The sequence below is a fragment of the Hemitrygon akajei genome, chromosome 24 (genome assembly GCF_048418815.1).
Source record: "Hemitrygon akajei chromosome 24, sHemAka1.3, whole genome shotgun sequence".
NCBI classification, from domain to species: Eukaryota; Metazoa; Chordata; class Chondrichthyes; order Myliobatiformes; family Dasyatidae; genus Hemitrygon; species Hemitrygon akajei.
The window spans coordinates 14,741,598-14,761,503 of NC_133147.1; positions in this window are offsets into that span (position 1 = coordinate 14,741,598).

Genomic DNA, 19,906 nt, shown 5'->3' on the forward strand with positions numbered 1-19,906 from the left:
ATATTTCAGCACAGTCCTCACCGTGCTCGCCAATGGACTGCCAGCTTTGATTAATTTCTTGCATTTGGCCCTTGGTAGCAACTGCCTAGGCATTCTATTCCTCATTTTGATGAGAGCGTTGTCTTTGCCAGAACACAGCCTTGCTTTATGCCCAGTCAACTTCACTGAAAGTCACTTTACAAATGGAACATGCTTAAAAACAAACATATCTTGAGAGCCAAAAGAAAATTCCAGTTTCTAACGCTGTGTGTTTTAATGTTGCATGAGGTGCAACAAAGCAAGCTTCAGCTACTTTTCATTCTCTGCTTTTTAGGCCCACAAGATATTGGAGCAGAAATAGGACATTTGGCCCATCGTATCTGTTCTCCCATTTTGTCAAGGCTGATCCATTTTCCCTCTGAGCCCATTCTCCTGCCTTCTCCCCGTAACCTTTCCTTAAGACCATAAGAAAGAGGAGCAGAAGTAGGCCATTTGGCCCATAGAGTTTGCTCCGCCATTTCATAATGGCTGATCTATTGACCCTCTCAACCCCATTCTTCTGTCTTCTCCCCATACCCTTTCCATAAGACCACAAGACCGTAGATATAGGAGCAGAATTAGGCCATTTGGCCCATTGAGTCTGCTGCACCATTTCATCATGGCTGATCCATTTTCCCTCTCAGCCCCAATCTCCTGCCTTGTCCCCGTATCCCTTCATGCCCTGACCAGTCATGAACTTATCAACCTCTACCTTAAATATACATAAAGGCTTGGCTTTCACAGCTGCCCATGGCCATGAATTCCACACATTCACCACTCTCTGGCTAAAGAAATTTCTCCTCATTTCCATTCTAAATGTCTGCCCCTCTATTCTGAGGGATGTGTCCTCTGGTCTTAGACACCCCCACCATAGGAAACATCCTCTCCACATCCACTCTATTGAGGCCTTTCATCATTTGATAGATTTCAATGAGGTCCACCCCTCTTTTCATTTTTCTGAATTCCAGTGAGCACAGGCCCAGAGCCATCAAACATTCCTCAAATCCTTTCCATCCCAGAATCATTTTTGTGAGAACCTCCTTTGAACCCTCTTCCAATCTCAGCACATCCTTTCTTAGACAAGGGGCCCAAACTGCTCACAATACTCCAAGTGAGGCCTCACCAGTGCCTTATAAAGTCTCAATGTTACATCTATTTTAAGCAATAGTTTTCTTTTTATTTCAATGAGAGGGTAATTTATGCAGATTTTTTTTTAATATAAATGTTTCTGTAAACAGTTGGAGGTGTTGTGGATATTGTGGAGGGCTATCAGAGGTTACAGTGGGACATTAATGGGATGTGAAACTGGGCTGAGAAGTGGCAGATGGAGTTCTACCCAGATAAGTGTGAAGTGGTTCATTTTGGTAGGTCAAATATGATGACAGAATATAGTATTAATGGTAAGACTCTTGGCAGTGTGGAGGATCAGAGGGATCTTGGGGTCCGAGTCCATAGGACACTCAAAACTGCTGCACAGGTTGACTCTGTGGTTAAGAAAGCATATGGTGCATTGGCCTTCATCCATCATGGGATTGAGTTTAGGAGCCGAGAGGTAATGTTGCAGCTATACAGGACTCTGGTCAGACCCCACTTGGAGTACTGTGCTCAGTTCTGGTTGCCTCACTGTAGGAAGGATGTGGAAGCCATAGAAAGGATGCAGAGGAGATTTACAAGGATTTTGCCTGGATTGGGGAGCATTCCTTATGAGAATAGGTTGAATGAACTCTGTTAGCCTGCAGGGCAAGGGCACTTTACACCTCCTTTGGTAGAGACGTACCTCCACCCTGCCTCCCAGAAAATAATAAATGTTTGAATTAAATTGAAGCTTATAATTTTGATCCACCATGTCTTTCACCTGTATAGGGAGCAAGGGACCTGCTGAGATACCCATTTGTTGGAAACACAGAAACATAGAAACCCTACAGCACAATACAGGCCCTTCGGCCCACAAAGCTGTGCCGACCATGTCATTGGGTATATTTAAGGCAGAGGTTGATTAATCCTTGATTGGTCAGGGCATGAAGGCAGGAGGTTGTAGCTGAGAGGGAAAGGAAATCAACCGTGATGAAATGGTAGAGCAGATTCGATGGGCCAAATGGCCCAATTCTGCTCCTCTACCTTACGCTCTTCAGGATTTATGACGAATGCTTTATTACTGGTGCAGCGGTTCACTTATAAATGAAAGAATTACTTGCTTTCCTCCAGGAGATTGCTTCAGTTTCAGGGTGAGAAAAAAGAACGTTCCCCTGATTTGGATGTTTATAATGCGTACGAATCGCTAAAGGTTAATCTTTGAAATCAACTTACAATCACTTCAAATGATTTTCAATTTGCACAAGACTATTTCATATTTTACTAGTGACCGCGTAGGCCTCGTTTTCCTCCGCCAGTTTGTCATGTCAGGGAACTATTCAGCACAGAAACTGAACAAGGTGCATCCATGCTAGTCCAATTTGCCTGCACTTGATATCCTTTCCTATCCATGACCGTGTGGGTCTCCTCCAGTCTGAGGATGTGCTGGGGGCAGCCCACAAGTGCCACCAGAATTCTGGCACCAGCATAGCATGCCCACCAATCACTAACCCTAACCTGCAGGCCTTTGGGATGTGGGAGGAAACCAGAGCACTTGGAGGAAACCTACAGGGTCATGGAGAGAACATCCAAATTCCTTACAGGCTGTGGCGGGAATTGAACCCCGATCACTGGCACAGTAAAGAGTTATGTTAGCTATCATGTTACCATGCAGACCAATAGGTCTGTCTGCAAGGAATTTGTCCATTCTCCCTTTGTTTTTTACCTTGTGGGCTTCCTTCCACAGTCCAAAGACATACCAGTTGGTAGGTTCGGTACGTGATCAGGCTAGGGTAAATCCAGCGGTTGCTGAACAGCATGGCTTGAAGGGCCAGAAGGGTCTTCTGCAGATAAATAAATATTATTTCTCCTTTAGGCAAGGGCAGGAAGCATCTGCTCCATTCTGCTGTGGCTTCATCTGTTTCATTTCCCAGTTTAATGAAGAACTTGCTTGCAACAGCATCAAATCAGCAGCATTCATCCGAAAAGCCTAAATTAAATGGAAACCAAACACAGATTTTTAAAGGGGAAATAAAAAGCACAATTACAACAAAAGGTCTATTTTAGTGCAAAGTTATAGTTACTGTTGCAGAATATTTTTTTTCATCATCTAGATTCCTGGTTCTGATTCTGATTCTAAAAACATAATACTAACATCACTTCTCATTGCTACCATCAGAGAGGAGGTACAAGAGCCTGAAGACACACACGCAATGTTGTAGGAGCGGTTTCTTCCCTCCTGCCATCAGATTTCTGAACATACAATAATCCAACCCATGAACACTCCCTCACTATTTTTACTCTCTTTTGGCACTACTTACTCAATTTAATTTTTAATATGTGTTTTGTATTTGAAAGGTTTTTTTTGTGTATTTCACCGTATTTATGCCACAAAACAACAAATTTCATGACATACAATATTTCAATGATATTAAACCTGCTCCTAATTCTGATTTCTCAGCATGTTAATATCCAGTGAGAACATAGTGAATTTAGAGAATCATCCAATTAATAAATCCTTTGTAGTGAAGGAAACACAGCAGAGAAAAACTAATAGAACCACAAGTCCGTTTACAACAACGTTGTACAGTCCCGTGCAAAGTCCTGGGCACGTGGATGTAGCTAGGGTGCCTAAGACTTTTGCACAGTGGAGCAGAGAGCGAGTCTGTAAATCTGGCGGGACCAAAGGATGTCGGGAATGCTGAGGGTGGAGCACCGCGGGAGGGGTGAGGGACAGGTGGCAGAGAAGGAGTGCCAGGAGCGGAGGGTGACGTAGGTGCAGACACACCCAGCCCTGAGACACCAGGCAAGGTCATTTGATTCCAAGCAGTTGGTTTATTGATCATTGCAGAATGTCTCTCTGGTGCCTCCCACTCCCTCTCCTCTCCCTCCCCCCTTTCCCAACCACGATTCCCCTCTCTCTGCCCCCTCCCCACTCTCAATCCGTAACAGAGACCCAAATCAGAATCAAGCTTATCATCACTCACATATGTCATGATATTTTTTTGCGACAGCAGTACAGTGCAATGCATAACATTACTACAGTGCTGAGTCTCAGGCACTAGCTATATATATGTGTGTGTGTGTGTGTGTGTGTGTGTGTGTGTGTGTGTGTGTGTGTGTGTGTGTGTGTGTGTGTGTGTGTGTGTGTGTGTGTGTGTGTATATATATATATATATATATATATATGTATATATATATGTGTGTGTGTATGTAGGTGTGTGTGTATTATATATATATGCCTAAGGCTTTTGCACAGTACTGTATATATCACATAGAATATATTTTTTGGTCTTGTATCACTTTTTCAACATTTGACCTTTCTTCTCCCCCTTGTTCTGATATTATAAGTTTCACTTGTTTCCCTTAACATCACTAGAGGCAGGCACAACAGGAACGTTTACCAGACTCATTGATAAGCACATGCATTGCCCTCCACCAGCCTCTTTCGCGCTGCCCCCAGAGGAAGATCTAATGGTATCTCTCTTTCCCCCTCGCTCGCCGCTGCCGGAGGATTGTGCTGGCGTCCGGGGTCTCGGGCAAGGTTTTATCGATGTGGGTTGTGGACTGGTCTCCGTGGTTCACGTCACCACGTGTTTCTGGTTTCTGCCCACTCCTCTTTTGGTTGCTTTTTTTTTGGGGGGTGATTTTGATCGGGGATAACGAACGAACTGAGCTGAGCGGAATCTGCCTGGACTCCTTCGATTTTGCGCTCTGCATTCTGTGCTTTTCGCTCAGTTTTTGCCGCTTGCACGATTTGCTTTCCTTCTTGCATGTTGGAGGAAGTTTGCTGTTTTTCTTTGAATAGGCTCTATCTTTTTTACCATGGCTGTCTATGGGAAGGTGAATCTCATGGCTGTATACTACAAAAATACTTTGATAATAAGTGTACTTTGAATCTTTAGCAGAAAAGTGGAGATTGATCTTGGAGGAGGTTAAAAGATCGGCAAAACATAGTGGGCTGAAGGACCTGTACTGTGTTATAATGTTCTATGTTCAATCATGCCTTAATCAACATCTCCCAGTCAGCACTTGTGGCATCTACCCTCTTCTAATCTTCAATTCATCACAGACCTCTCCATTTTACTCAGCGCCCCTCCTTCTTTTGCTCTGCAATTTAAAATTTGCTTCACTTCTGCTTTTTCCCTGTCCTGGCACAAGATTATGAAACCGAAGCAAGAAACTAACAGCTGGAATAACTTACTGGGACAGGCAGATTACCCTGATTTACGTAACCCTGTCACCGTGGGTTCGTAATGAGCTAATCGTTACAGTGAGTTCGACCTAGCAACGACATAAGTCGACAATGCATTGGGAACAACGATGCAAGAGGTCATTTCCAGTAAATAAATATGTCTTGGGTAAATATGATTCTGGTAAACACAAACATAAAAGGTTAAGCGTTCCTTCAACAGGAAAGCGGAGACAATTACTATATGAACACCAACACACCCATGCAAATTTGCCGTTCGCCAGGAAACAATAATTTAACTCACACCAGTATAAACTTAGATCGAAAATGTATTGACAACAATTCTTAAACTATAACAAACACAGTAATTGTATATAATACAAAATAAAGAAAATGCCCACCATATGCATATAAATAATAGTTTTTATCGTGCCTGTAATCATTAGAACTCATTGTTTACTTCACTTCATTTACTCACGGTACTGAGACGGTTTTGCGCTGAAGAACCTGGCCCAGGAAACAAATATTCACGCACCATCCTAGGGGGAAAAAAATGTCAAACTTTCTTCAACATCATGTGCTAACTAGCTAACTAAGTGTTATCTGCACGTTCTCCGTGAGGCCATTGTCTGCACGGGGATTTCCCAACATCAGTATGTGTCCTTCCAGATGGGTCCTGTGAACGTTTCACCACGTTCTTCTCCGATGTTCATTGACCATTTCCATTCTCCTCTATTGATCCCTCGCTATCTCGAAAAAAATGGCTTCCCATCCTTTTCCCGCAGTCTCTCTAGACTGTCCCCAAGACAAATTCTATTGCCTATTTCAACCCGCCTAACTTACCAATCAACTAAATTTTGATCTTAAACAGCAGAAATGAAATACTCGATTATATAATGTAATTAAAGGAACAGTTAGTGTATTCCGAGAAAATTTGCACAAAATGAAATACCCGCAGCATTACTGTATTAATAAAATACAGCTTTATTTTAAACCAGGGTGTTGCACTCATATAACCTTTCATACTTACCTGATTCCAGCACAGGTACTCTCCTCACCATCCACCACCCTCAGTCTCCACTTTTACCCTTATCTGCCTCCAACTATCACCCACCTGCTCTGTCTCAGAATCAGGTTTCTTAGCACTGACGTATGTCCTGAAATTTGTTCCTATGCAGCAGCAGGACAGTGCAATATAAATATAAAAAAATAAATAAGGGGAAAAACGGTGAAGTAGTGTTTGTGGGCTCATGGAGCATTCAGAAAGCAGATGGTGGAGGGGAAGAAGATGAAGAGTGAGGGTCTTCAGGCTTCTGTACCTCCTCTCTGATGGTGGTAATGAGAAGGGGGCATGTCAGGGGTCCTGAATGATGGATGCCACCTTCTTGAGGCATTGCCTTTTGAAGGTGTCTTTGTTTGTGGTGATGTTAATACCCAGGCTGGACCTGGCTGAGTTTACAACCCTCCACAGCTTTTTACAGGCCTGTGCACTGGCCCCTCCATACCAGACGGTGATGCAAACAGTCGGGAAGCGCTCCACCGTACATCTGTCTTTGGTGACATTCCAAGTCTCCTCAAACTGCCTGTTGACGTGCCTTCTATTTAATTGCATCAATACGTTGGGTCCAGGACAGACCTTCAGAGATGTTGACACCCAGGAACTGAAGACTGCTCATCCTTCCCACCGCTGACTCCTTGATGACTGGTGTGTGTCCTCCTGACTTACCCTTCCTGAAGTCCGCAACCAATTCCTCACTGACAAACTCTGCCCCTCCCTCTCCCCCACCTGCCTCATCCGGCCTTTGCTCATCACCTCACTTCAGTGGGTCCATCACCTACCAACCCCTGTCTCACTCCCTCTCCTGCTCTTTTCCTGAAAGCAGGAGAAATATTTCTCTTCTCCACTCTCAGTTCCGAAGCAGGACCTCCATCTGAAATGCCGACGATTTCTTCCTTCCCCACGGATGCTGCTCGACTTGCTAAGTTCCTCCAGCAGATTGTCATTTGCTTTAGATTCCTACATCTACAGGTAAGGGGGGGGGGGCTTGCGTGGGTGGGGGAGGGGGTTGTAGTAGGAAGCTGGGAGGTGACAGATGGAAAAGGTCTGAAGAAAAAACAAGAAATTCTGAAGATGCTGGAAATCCAAAGCAACACGTACAAAATGACACACAGACAGACATACTTTATTGATCCTTTATTGAGGAACTCGGCAGGTCAGGCAGCATTTATAGAAATGAATGTTTCGGGCTGAGACCCTTTTTCTGGACTGGGAAGGAAGGGGGAAGTCACTAGAATGAAAAGGTGGGGGGAGGGGAAGGAAGCTAGCTGGAAGGTGATAGGTGAAGCCAGGTGGGTGGGAAAGGTCAAAGGCTGGAGAGGAAGGAATCTGATTGGAGAGGAGAGTGGGCCATAGGAGAAAGGGAAGAAGGAGGGGACCCAGGTAGGCAGGTGAGAAGATGTAAAACCTCAGAGTGTGGATTTGAGGGGGTGGGGAGAAATTTTTCTTCTGGAAAGAGGAATCGATATTCATGCCATCAGGTTGGAGGATACCCAGATGGAATATAATGTGTTGCTCCTCCACCCTGAGTGTGGGCTCATCTTGCCACAAGAGGAGGCCATGAAAAGACAAGGGCTGAAGAAGAAGGAATCTGACAGGAGAGGGGAGTGGACCATGGGAGAAAGGGAAGGAGGAGGGGCACTGGGGGGAGTTGATGGGCAGGTGAGGAGAAGAGAAGGGGTGAGATGGGAGTCAGAGTGGGGAATAAAAAGAGAAGGAAGGGGAGGATGGAAAAATTAGCAGAAGGTTCAGAAGTCAATGTTCATGCCATCAGGTTGGAGATTACCCAAAGTGTTGCCGCTTCACCCTGAGAGCGACCTCATTTTTGCAGTCGAAGAGGTCATGGACCGCCCTCTTGGAATGGGAATGGGAAGTGGGCGGCTATCGGGACAGCCTGCCTGTTGTGGCGGATGGGTGGAAGTTGCTCGATGAAGTGGTCCCCCAATCTGTACTAGGTCCCCTAACTCCAGAAACGGTTGAAAATGACACAAGGAAGGGTAAAGCAGAGACGTACTTTACTGCAAGTGGTTTTCTCTGCCGAGCTATGGCTCAGAGAACTCCTAGGACTTCTTGTTCTTCTTAATCAGGGCTGCTCTTGTGCAATCGGAAGACTCAGAGACTGCAAATGGAAATGGCAATTAAAACCGAGCACAGAAGAAATCAAGAACATTGTCACATGGGCGCAATCCAATCACGGGGACAGTAGCCTGCAATGTGATTTCAGTACAACATGTTCGAGTACAGCTGTCAGCTGGATATTAAAATTATGCAGGCACATAATAGGATAATTGGGCAATCTCTCAGAAGCTGCTGATGGTTCCATTTATTTCTTGCCTTTCTTTGAGATGGCTTGTACCTCCTTTTCTCAAAAACCTCATCTAGCTCGAGTGGTCTTCAAGTACTTTAGACAATCCAGTTCCTGCATCCTCACAATACTGACTCACAGGTTGTCGCAGGCCAGGAATAACTTACTCAGTTACTTGTTTCATTAATTTAGAGATACAGCACGGTAATGGGCCCTCCTGGCCCAACCAACCCCTACCGCCCAATTCCACACGTGGCCGATTAACCAACTAGCCGTTAGTCTTTGGAACATTGGAGGAAACTGGATCACCCGTGGGGCCACAGGGGTGCAAGTGGCCGAGGGGAACCTATGCGGCCTCACAGAGAGAGAGTGCAATCTCCTTACAATGGTTAGGAGAAGTTTGGATAGGTACGTGGGTTGTAGAGGTATGGAGGACTTTGGCCCCGGTGCAGGTCGATGGGAGTAGGCCGGTTAAGTAGTTTAGCTTGGACTAGATGGGCCAAAGGGCCTGTTTCTGTCCTGCACTTTTCTATGACTCTATGGCTCCTTACAGACAGCTGTAGAAAGGAACCTGGGCCACTGGTGATGTAGTAATGTTGTGCCAACACCTATACTATTGTGCTGTCCCTTAAGAAAGGATACTCTCCCTTCTTAATATAATCATCCTTTTAAACACTTCTAACTGACCTCTCAGGAGAAACCTTTCCCTCACCGATATTTAGGTAGCTTGATATTAATTACTTTTCGGTTTCTAACCCAAAAGTAACCAGCTGCATTACTGCCTGGTTTGGAAATTACACCGTCTCGGCTCGCCAGACCCTGCAGCGGATAGTGAGGTCAGCTGAGAAGATCATCGGGGTCTCTGTTCCCGCCATTACGGATATTTACACTGCACGCTGCATCTGCAAAGCAAACAGCATTGTGAAGGACCCCATGCACCCTCCATACAAACTCTTCTCCCTCCTGCTGTCTGGGAAAAGGCACCAAAGCATTCGGGCTCTCACGACCAGACTATGTAACAGTTTCTTCCCCCCAAGCTATCAGACTCCTCAATACCCAGAGCCAGGACTGACACCTTACTGCCCTATTGTCCTGTTTATTATTTATTGTAATGCCTGCACTGTTTTGTGCACTTTATGCAGTCCTGGGTAGGTCTGTAGTCTAGTGTAGTTTTTTTCTGTGTTGTTTTTTTACGTAGTTCAATCTAGTTTTTGTACTGTCTTATGTAACACCATGGTCCTGAAAAACATTCTCTCATTTTTACTATGTACTGTACCAGCAGTTATGGTCAGAATGTCAATAAAAAGTGACTTGACTTGGTGTCCACAGACTCCTTGGTTAAAGGTAGGGGTCCATGGCATAAAAAGGGTGGGGTCCCTTGCAAATTTTAGATAACTGTTGTGTGAAGTATCTTGGTTTTCTTTTAGCAATGAAGGAGGGCATTCATATAGTGCCTTTCAGGACATCCCAAAGCACTCCATAAGCAATGAAATGTTTTTAAAGTGAAATCACTATGCTTAGTCAAACCGGACACACTGGAGGCTGTGGTAGAACAAAGGACCATATGGAAAATCATAGCAATCCTAGACAATGTTTCTCACCCTCTGCATGCCGCCTTGGCTGAACGGAGGAGCACTTTCAGTAATAGACTGAGGCAACTGCACTCTCCAAAGAGCGCTATATGAGGTCATTCTTACCCTCGGCCATTAGGCTCGATAATGAATCAACCTATAGCCGGGGAAGTGATGACCCCCTCCTGTCAGACTGTTTGAGTTAACTTATTTTTCTATTCTTTCGGCTTCTCTTCTAATATTCATATCTGTGCACTTGTAATGCTACTGTGACACTGTAATTTCCTTTGGGATCAATGGAGCATCTATCTATCTAACGCAGGATATACAGTAAGATCCCACAAACAGCAGTGCGACTGTGGCCTGAAAATCTATCCTAGCAATTTTGAAAATAAATTGCCCTCCCCCTACATGTGTGAGAGGGGACAAGGGTCAGTATAATGCTTGCCCTGGAAATTTTTATTCCCTGCAAGAGGCTAAACTTTACCCAAGTTTCTAAAATTCCATAGAAAACATTCTATCCGAACGCATAACTTCTTGGTATGACAACTATTCTGCTTTTGACCGCAGGAAACTGCAGGGGGTTGCGGACACAGCTCAGCCTCTCCTCTCCATGGACTCTGTTCGCACTTCTGACTGACTCAGTAAAGCAGCCAGCATAATCAAAGACCCCACTCACCCCAGACATCCTCCTTCTCCCCTCCACTAAGGTCAAGGACAGCTTCTACCCTGTTGTTCTAATTATTGAATGGTTCCCTAGTATGATAAGATGGAAGTTGTGCATTTAATATTTGAGTAATATTGTAAATATATTGTTTGATTAACTAATTGGAAATTACATGCAAAAGTATGTGAATAACATATATCATTATGCCACCACGCCCTAAATGCACACCTCACTAAAGTAGAACTAACTACGCATATAAGTTATCCCTGGCTCTATGTTTTTTATTAGTTTTATGTTTTGGAGTTGCAAAGTGTAACAGTGGACTCCAGACCTCACAATCTACCTTGCAATGATCTGACGAAGGGTCTCGGCCCAAAACGTCGACAGTGCTTCTCCCTACAGATGCTGCCTGGCCTGCTGCGTTCCACCAGCATTTTGTGTGTGTTGCTTGAATTTCCAGCATCTGCAGATCACGTCGTGTTTGCAATGATCTTGCACCTTATTGTCCAGCTGCTCTGCACTTTTTCTATGTGTGTTATGCTTTATTCTGCACTGTTGTTTTATCTTGTACTACCATAAAGCACTGCGTAAATGATTTGATCTGCATGAACGGCATGCAAGTTTTTCCACAGGATCTCAGTACATGTGACGATAATAAGCCATTTCCAATTCCGATTCCAAAATGGGGTCTGGACCTGTATCATCTGACTCAGAGTAAAACTGAGTCATTTTTCTTTGATTGAGTGGACTTCAGCATATGGCCATCTCTGTGAAGGCTAATGTGCCTTAACTACCCATGAGAAGGATTATTGAAGTGTTCCGACAAGGAGGGGAGCTGGCCACTGGTGGTGTTCCCCTATACCTGCTGGCTTTGTTCGTCTTGATTGTCGATGTCACTGGGCCGGATGAGTAACAGCTGTACATTCGATGGATGGATAACACTGTGCTGACCCGTTAGACAATGGGATGCCAACCAAGTAGGTACTTAGAAGTTCACAATATTGTCATATGCACCAGTTAGTGACAGATACTGTATTCACAGATACAATAAAAACTTACTTCCACCAACCTCACAGGCATAGAGCATCAGAGACAAAACATTCACAAGAAGAACGTCAATTAAAGATAAATTATTCAAAATTATATAAGAAAGAACATAACTAGAACTGCCTATTGCAGTGCAAAGTGTGCAAAGGCTCGTGTTACATACCCGTGACACGTGACTCGTGACTGGGGTTGAAGCTATACTGGACTTGAGGTAATGGTCTTGTGATGGTGGAGTGATGTCATTTTCCCGCCAGTAGAGGTCATGTGACAGGTTTTTTTTACAGGGTATAAAAGGAGGACCCCTCCCTGTGAGGAGGGGCAGTTCGTGGCTGGATTTGCCATGTTGACTTCATGCCACTGCGTGATTTAATGTTATGACGCAGTTTAGTTGAAAGATGAAGTTTTATCTAATGCCTAAAGTTTAAAAGGTCATTGCCAGCAGTTTCTTTACAATACTGCTAGTTGAGAATCAGTGGAGAGTGAAGATCGGAGTTCGGGAGTTAAAGATCGAGGAGAATCGATTTCGACGGTGAAACAGGTTCGACCCTGTTTGATCCTTATTCGGAAGGAATTCGTTGACTGTTCTCATGTTAATCCCTGTGAAATATCAGAAAGGATTGAGAACAGTGTTGTAAAGGAAAGGTCAGTTTCATTTCGTTACGTAAATTCTTCGTGGGAAAAAGTTCGATCTGGGAACCGAAGCAACACGATGTGAAAGAGAATTTAAATCGTCTTAAAAAGTCTCTCCCTTAAATGGACTGTGAGCATTTTGAACTTTTGGCAATACTACTTTGAAGAACTGTTTTTGCAACATCACTCTAAGAACTGTTTAAGCTTCATTGCTTTAAGAACTGTTTAGGCTGCCGCACAGCAGCTGATTTCCGGTTACGTTAGTGATTTGTTTACTTTTGGGGGGTTTGTTTTCAGTGTTTAATAAACATGTTATTTGTTATAAAAACCCCTGCCTAACTCATATATTTATTGTTGCCTGAATCCGTAACATAAATATGGGGGCTGCGTCCAGGATTGGATCAGTTGAGTTTAAATGCTTGTTAAATTTTGAGTCGGTGTTTTGGAAACGGGGAATTCTCGATTCTTTTGTTTGATTGGCTTGTGAGTGGTATTCAGCAACAATGAATATTGATGAGTTTCTGGTTTCGCCAGGCGCGGAGTTGTTAGCGAAGGCGAAAAAAACTGAGGTGTCTGAGATAGCTAATAGATTGCAACTTAAAGGTATTTTGAAGACTACATCAAAGGCTGTAATACAGAGAAAAATCACCTCACACTATGTGGATTCGGGTGTTTTTGATGAATTGACTTTAGAGTCATTTCCAATAAGTAATCTGGAGATGCAGTTGCAAATCGAGCAAATGAAGTTGGAGCGTTGTAGGTTAGAAACTGATCAGAAAAAAAGGGAATTTGATTATGCAATGATGGAATTAAGGTCTGGGAATCAGTCTTCTGGTTCTAAAAAGCCATTTGTTGCTAGTCAAGAAATTAAATTGGTCCCTCCATTTAGTGAAACAGAAGTGGAAAGATATTTCCAACATTTTGGAACTATTGCTCGGATGTCAGAGTGGCCGAAAGATAAATGGTCAGTGTTGTTACAGAGTGTAATCAAAGGCAAAGCACAACAAGTTTACACAGCTTTAACTGCTGCGCAAGCACTTGATTATGATATGGTGAAAATGCATATTCTAAAAGCATATGAATTAGTCCCCGAAGCGTATAGAGAAAGATTCAGAAGTTTGAAGAAGTCTGTGGAAAAGACTTATGTGGAATTTGCCTATGATAAAGCTATGTGTTTTGAGAGATGGGTTTCTTCTAAAAATGTAAATGAGGACTATGGTACATTGAAAGAGCTGATTTTAATGGAGGAATTTAAAAGAAGCATTCCTGTTGAAGTAAGGACCTACTTAAATGAGAGGGATACTGATAAATTGCAGGACTGTGCTAGATTAGCTGATGAGTATGTTTTAATCTATTAGAATAAATTTCCTCAGGGCAGAATTTTTAAGAGGAAAAATAACACGGAGACTCAAGGTAAATCAGAAATTAAATCAGAAGTTAATGAGAAAGGTAAGGACGAAGGAAAACCTGTGAAGGAAAGACAGTTTGGTCTTATTTGTAACTATTGTAAGAAACCTGGCCATGTAATAGCTAACTGTTTCAGATTGAAAAAGAAAGAGAAGGAAGCAGTTCCAGATGCTTGTGTGCAACATACTGAAGCACCTGTAAAATTACAGGGCTTGATAAACACAAATGAGGTTTTGTTAGAGTCTGACCAAGTTAAAAAGGGATATGAACATTTTATAACTGAAGGGTTTGTATCCTTGAAAGAAGGATCTACTCTGGTGCCAATAAAAATCCTTAGGGATACTGGAGCTTCTCAATCACTGATGTTAGACAGTGTATTGAAGTTTAATGAAGAGAGTGATTCTGGTGAGGTAAATTACATAAGAGGTGTTGGAAGTGATTTTATGCCTGTACATTTGCATAAAGTAAATTTAAAGTCAGGGTTAGTTACAGGATTTGTTAAAGTAGGATTATAGCATAGCTTACTTGTGAAGGGTATTTCTTTATTGTTAGGTAATGACTTGGCAGGTGGACAAGTTTTTCCTGAAGTGCATTTGACAATGGAGTCAGAGGAACCAGAGATGAATTCTAACACCGATTCTTCCTGTGTTGTGACTAGAGCTATGGCTAAAAAGATTGATGCGCAGAATGAGGTTGTTACTCATGACTGTTCAACTCAGGATTCGAGTTTTGAGGATGTGTCAGAGACTTTCTTACCTTCGTTGCTTGAACAGGATTCTTGGAGTAAGTCTGACTATGAAGATTTATCTCTGTCTCGGAAGGAGATGATAGCAGAGCAGAATAAAGACCCTGAGATTATAAAATTAAGAGAACAAGCTTTACTAGATAGTGAAATTGAGAAGGTGCCAGTAGGATATTACTTGGAAAAAGGAGTGCTGATGAGGAAGTGGAGATCACCTACAATTCCTGCAAGTGAGGAATGGAATATTGTTTACCAGGTAGTTGTCCCTAAAGTTTATCGAAATGAGATTTTGACTTTAGTGCATAGTGTGCCTTTAGGTGGACATCAAGGGGTAAGGAAAACTGTGGACAAGATTTTAAAACATTTTTACTGGCCTGGTCTAAGAAAAGATGTGGCGATGTTTTGTAAAACGTGCCATACTTGTCAAATTGTGGGTAAACCAAATCAAGTTACACCAGTAGCTCCATTACAACCTATTCCAGCATTTGGTGAACCGTTTTCTAAAGTTATTGTAGATTGTGTTGGTCCATTACCAAAGACAAAAACTGGTTATCAGTACTTGTTGACTATCATGTGTACTTCGTCTAGGTTTCCAGAGGCAGTACCACTTAGGAATATAAAAGCTAAAACTGTGACAAAGGCCCTTATAAAATTCTTTACTTATTTTGGATTACCAAAGGAAATACAAACTGATCAAGGCAGTAATTTTATGTCTGGATTGTTTCAACAGATAGTTCATAAATTGGGAGCTAAGCAAATCACTTCATCTGCATACCATCCAGAGTCGCAAGGTGCCTTGGAGAGGTTTCATTCTACCCTCAAGAATATGATTAGGACATAATGTGTGGAAAATGAAAGTGACTGGGATGAGGGTATAAAATTACTTTTATTTGCAGTAAGGGAATCGGTACAAGAATCTTTAGGTTTTAGTCCATTTGAACTTGTGTTTGGGCATAGAGTTAGAGGACCTTTAGCTTTATTAAAAGAACAGTGGATTAGTAAGGAAATACACACTAATTTGTTGGACTATGTTTTGAAATTTAAGGACAGGTTACATAAAGCTTGTAGCTTAGCCAAGGAAAATTTAAAGTTGGCTCAGGAGAAAATAAAAACTTGGTATGATAAAGAAGCTAGGATGAGGATGTTTAAGCCTGGAGATAAGGTGTTGGTTCTTTTCCCAGTGCAGACAAATCCTTTACAAGCTAGATTTCATGGTCCTTATGAAACTGTGTCTAAAATCAATGATGTGGATTACGTGATAAAAACTCCAGATCATAGAAGGTCAACACAACTTTGCCATATAAATATGATTAAACCATATTTTGGGAAACAATCTGATACTGTGACTGTTGTGGTTAGTGAGAATGAGTTTGATTTAACTGAATTTCATTCTAAATCCAACATTGTTTCTGTTAGGTTACCAAATTCAACCATTCTGGAAAATATTGATGAGAAATTAGCACATTTACAGCTAGAGCAGAAACAACAGATGAAGGAATTAATTTTTAAATATAAGGATTTGTTTCCAGATGTTCCAAGAAGGACTACTATAGCTTCACATGATGTAGATGTTGGAGATGCCAAACCTATCAAACAACACCCATATAGGATGAACATAGAAAAATGTGAACTTGCTGAGAAAGAAATTAAATATATGTTAGAGAATGATATTATTAGACATTCTAACTCGAATTGGAGTTCACCCTGTGTTATGGTGCCAAAACCAGATGGTAGATGGTAATGTTAAAATTGTACAAATTGTACAAGGCATTGGTAAGGCCAAATTTGGAATATTGTGTACAGTTCTGGTCACCGAATTATAGGAAAGATATCAATAAATTAGAGAGAGTGCAGAGACGATTTACTAGGATGTTACCAGGGTTTCAGCACTTAAGTTACAGAGAAAGGTTGAACAAGTTAGGTCTCTATTCATTGGAGCGTAGAAGGTTGAGGGGGGATTTGATCGAGGTATTTAAAATGTTGAGAGGGATAGATAGAGTTGACGTGAATAGGCTGTTTCCATTGAGAGTAGGGGAGATTCAAACGAGAGGACATGATTTGAGAGTTAGGGAGCAAAAGTTTAAGGGAAACACGAGGGGGTATTTCTTTACTCAGAGAGTGATAGCTGTGTGGAATGAGCTTCCTGTAGAAGTAGTAGAGGCCAGATCAGTTGTGTCATTTAAGGTAAAATTGGATAGGTATATGGATAGGAAAGGAGTGGAGGGTTATGGGCTGAGTGCGGGTAGGTGGGACTAGGTGAGATTAAGAGTTCGGCACGGACTAGGAGGGCCGGAATGGCCTGTTTCCGTGCTGTGATTGTTATATGGTTATATGGTTATAGTATTAGGTTTTGTACGGACAATAGAGAAGGAATTGTTATCTCTTGTTTTAGCTTTGGAATATTTTGAGGTATATGTTGGTACAACTCAACCATTTATTGTTTACACTGATCATAATCCATTAGTTTTTCTGAGTAAGATGAAAAACAAAAACAGAAGATTATTAAATTGGAGTTTGATGTTACACGAGTACAATATTGTGATAACTCATATTAAAGGTAAAGATAATGTGGTTGCTGATTGTCTATCTCGATGTTGAATGTACAATGTAATTTTTTTTATGGAGTGGTTTTTTTTACAATTGTAACACTCCTACTGTATTGTGAGTTGTAAGATGTTATATGATGGTATTGTATATTGTGTATGTTATGTAATTTATACATTTGTTTTTCTTGTAAATAATTGTTAAAATTTTTGTTCTTGTCAGACCAAAAATGTTTTTTTTTCGGAGGGAGGTGTTACGTACCCGTGACACGTGACTCGTGACTGGGGTTGAAGCTATACTGGACTTGAGGTAATGGTCTTGTGATGGTGGAGTGATGTCATTTTCCCACCAGTAGAGGTCATGTGACAGGTTTTTTTTACAGGGTATATAAGGAGGACCCCTCCCTGTGAGGAGGGGCAGTTCGTGGCTGGATTTGCCATGTTGACTTCATGCCACTGCGTGATTTAATGTTAACACGTAGTTAAGTTGAAAGATGAAGTTTTATCTAATGCCTAAAGTTTAAAAGGTCATTGCCAGCAGTTTCTTTACAATACTGCTAGTTGAGAATCAGTGGAGAGTGAAGATCGGAGTTCGGGAGTTAAAGATCGAGGAGAATCAATTTCGACAGTGAAACAGGTTCGACCTTGTTTGATCTTTATTCGGAAGGAATTCGTTGACTGTTCTCGTGTTAATCCCTGTGAAATATCAGAAAGGATTGGGAACAGTGTTGTAAAGGAAAGGTCAGTGCCTTAAAGCCGTTTTGTTTCGTTACGTAAATTCTTCGTGGGAAAAAGTTCGATCTGGGAACCGAAGCAACACGACGTGAAAGAGAATTTAAATCATCTTAAAAAGTCTCTCCCTTAAATGGACTGTGAGCATTTTGAACTTTTGGCAGTACTACTTTGAAGAACTGTTTTTGCAACATCGCTTTAAGAACTGTTTAAGCTTCATTGCTTTAAGAACTGTTTAGGCTGCCGCACAGCAGCTGATTTCAGGTTACGTTAGTTATTTGTTTACTTTTGGGGGGTTTGTTTTCAGTGTTTAATAAACGTGTTATTTGTTATAAAAACCCCTGCCTAACTCATATATTTATTGTTGCCTGAATCCGTAACAGCTCGGTATACTGAGGCAGTGATCGTGGTTGTGCAGGTTGTTTCAAGGACTAAGTGCTTGAAGGTAAGTAACTGTTCTTCAAATGTTCAAAGGTTCAAAGTACATTTATTATCAAAGTATGGATGCTGTACACAACCCTGAGATTCGACTTCCCCACAAGCAGCCACGAAAGAAAGAAAAGCCATGGAACCCGTTGAAAGAGAAACATCAAACAAAAAAAAACATATCACACAAATGGCAAGGAAAAAAATAGCGAAAAACACAGAGTATAAAGCCCAAAATCGAAAGGGTCCAGACATATTCAGTTCAGCTCAGCGTTCACCATCTGCAGGCCGCCCTGATTCAAAATCACTCAAAAAAGCAACAGGAAAAGCAGCGACCGTAAACCTGAAACGCATCGTAACGTGAACCACCGAGCCCAACCACGAACCGCGTCGATAAAATCTTGCTCCAGCACCATCCTCTGACTGCATTGAGGGAGAGAGAGATCGTTCAAACGCAGGAACTCTTCGGGGGCAGTGAGTAAGAGAGAGAGAAAGAGAGAGAAGGGGACTGTCACACACAGGCATTTTTCTCCGGCAGAGCGAGAGACTGGTAGATGGCAGAGAGAATCTGACAGTGTGGAAGTGTGGGTCTTCAGGCTTCTGTACCTGGCACATAAACATCCAACACCTTGAACCACACAGAAACAGGCTACTAGGCCAACAACGTCCATGCTGACATCAGTAGTGTCAAAGGTCATGACCAATCATCAGAAATGCCCCTCATGTTCTTGAAAGATATCCAAGGACTAAATAAGACTTCAGGATATCTCTACAATGTTAGTCAAGTCTTCCCTGACACCACAGTGTTTAGGTTCTCAGTAATGTCTGTTCTAGTTGAACGAGTTTGGAGAATAAACAGATTGAAGAATAACAAACAGGAGAAAATCTGCAGACGCTAGAACTGAAATGGGTGGCCACCGGGGGATCCCACTTTCACAAGCCTCCTGTAAGTCGGTGAGAATGGGGAGATCGCCAAGCACCTACGTTCTGTCCGCCAGTAAAAGTGGGATCTCCCGGTGGCCACCCCTGTGAATTCTACTTGCCATTCCCATTCCGACATGTCAGTCCAGGGCCTCCTCTACAGCCACGATGAGGCCACACTCAGGATGGAGGAGCAACACCTTGAATTCTGTCTGGGTAGCCTCCAACCTGATGGCCTGAACATCAATTTCTCAAACTTCTGGTAATTGCCCCCCCTACTCTATTCTCCATTCCTGTTTCCCTCTCTCACCTCATCTCCTCTCCTGTCCACCTCCCTGGTGCTCTTCCCCTTTCCCTTTCTCCCATGGCCTTCTGTCCTCTCCTATCAGATTCTCCCTTCTCCAGCCCTTTATCTCTTTCACCAAATGACTTCCCAACTCTTTACTTTGCATCTCCCCCTCTCCTGGTTTTACCCATCACCTACTACCTTGTATTTCTTCTTCCTCTGCTCCACCTTCTTACTCTGATTCCCATCTCTTTTTTCCAGTCCTGAAGAAGGATCTCGGCCCAAAGTGTT